This window comes from Dasypus novemcinctus, chromosome 11, assembly GCF_030445035.2.
Source record: "Dasypus novemcinctus isolate mDasNov1 chromosome 11, mDasNov1.1.hap2, whole genome shotgun sequence".
Taxonomy (NCBI): Eukaryota; Metazoa; Chordata; class Mammalia; order Cingulata; family Dasypodidae; genus Dasypus; species Dasypus novemcinctus.
Window position 1 is genome coordinate 16,266,482 of NC_080683.1, and position 1,739 is coordinate 16,268,220.

The 1,739-nt window shown below is 52.6% G+C and overlaps 1 long non-coding RNA gene across 1 annotated transcript; it reads right to left on the reverse strand.

Annotated features, from left to right (window-relative positions):
* Positions 1 to 603: 603 nt before the first annotated feature.
* Positions 604 to 1,468, reverse strand: LOC131280494 (uncharacterized). Its single transcript, XR_009188106.1, has 2 exons — positions 1,280 to 1,468; positions 604 to 1,176 (listed from the first exon to the last, which is right to left on the reverse strand). It is a non-coding gene; the product is annotated as an uncharacterized lncRNA (long non-coding RNA).
* Between the last annotated feature and the right edge of the window lie 271 nt (positions 1,469 to 1,739).

A 1,739-nucleotide genomic window follows, 5' to 3' on the forward strand; every position in this document is an offset into this window, starting at 1 on the left:
CCAGCACACTCCAGGCTGCCCCAGGCTCCATGCTCAGGGTCTACAAGACCCCCTGGAAGGTCAGCTGCAGGGGGTGTCCCCAAGCCTGAGGACACCAGCGCAGCCAGGGGCCGGGCAGGCCCTACTGCCGCCCGCCCAGGGCCAGCTTGCTGCAGGGCTGTGGTGAGGGGAGAGGACCGCAGCCGCCTCACTAGCCCCCGCCTCCCCACGCTCCTGTCAGCCTGGAGATCCCTCCACAGCCTCAAGGCCAGCCTCTCGGGGCCTGTGGGACACAGACTGACACCTGCACGCATGAGAACAGGAAACTGCCAAGAGGGGTGTGAGTGCGTGTGTGTGTGTCCAGCCCGGTCACAACTGAAGAGTGGAATTCTCTCCCACTCTGCCAAAGGGTGCCACAAGGGTCAATCCTAGGGGTCAAGCCTTTCCCTGCACTAGGCAGGCCAGACTTCAGGAGGTAAGTGTTCCAGAAGAGGCTGCCAGGGGCTTCTGGTCATTGCTCCCTGGGAACCCACATTTTAAATTTCTTTTTTTTTTTTTTAGGAGGTACCAAGGATTGAACCTCATACATGGGAAGTAAGCACTCAACCACCGAGCTACAGCCACTCCCAATTTATTTCTTTTTTATTAAGGTAATCTGGATGCATTAAATTGCACAAATCTTAAGGACACAGCTTGGTGATTTGGGTGAATTTTTACATCTGTATATGCCCAGGTAACCCCCTCCAACAAGCTCAAGCGCAGAACAGAACATTTCCAGCACCCCAGGAGGCTCCCTCACGCCCCTCCCAGTCCACACCAGCCCCCAGAGGGAGCTGCTGTCCTGAGGCGCACGTTTATCCCCACAGGTTTGTTTTGCCCGGTCAGGAACGTCACCTTAATGGAATCAGAGAGTGTGCGCTCTCCTGAGCCTCCTTTTGCTCAGCATTGTGTCTGTGAGGCTCACCCACGTTGTTCATGTGGCACTAGTTCTTCCTTTTCCATTGCTGAGTACTATTCCATTGAGTGGATTATGCCACAGCTGATCTATTCTGCCACTGATGGGCGTTTGAGTTGTTTCTGGTTTTTAATTAATGGGATTAAGCTGCCACCGGCATCATATGCATGTCTTTTGGTGCACACACAAATGGCCCGTTCTTGAGAGATTTTGCTTGGAGAAGGGGGATGCCTGGTTAAGAACTGCGTGGGGGAGAGGAGGGATTAAAAGTTATTGAGGGTTGTGATAGCTAGATCCTGAGCCTCAACAGACTCCAGCACCTACAATCTGATTTATTGGACTTACCACACTCAGCTAAGATGGAGGTGAAGAAGGACAACCACCACACCATGGAGCCTAGAGTGATTACAACTGAAAATGGGAGGATTGCATCCAGCATCCAGGTGGAATCTGAGCCTCCTCTTGACATAAAGGTGCAATGGACACAACCAAACCAGTGTCCACATAGAAGAGGTGGCATTGGATTGGGAAAAGTGGACATAATGGACAAAGGGTATGGGGAAAGGCAGGAAGAGATGAGAGGTGGAGGCGTCTTCGGGACATGGAGCTGCCCTGGATGGTGCTTCAGAGGTAATCACCGGACATTGTAAATCCTCACAGGGCCTACATGATGGAATAGAGGAGAGTATGGGCCATGATGTGAACCAATGTATATGAGGTGCAGAGGTGCCCAAAGATGTACTTACCAAATCCAATGGATGTGTCAGGATGATGGGAACGAGTGTTGTTGGGGGGGGGGGAGAGG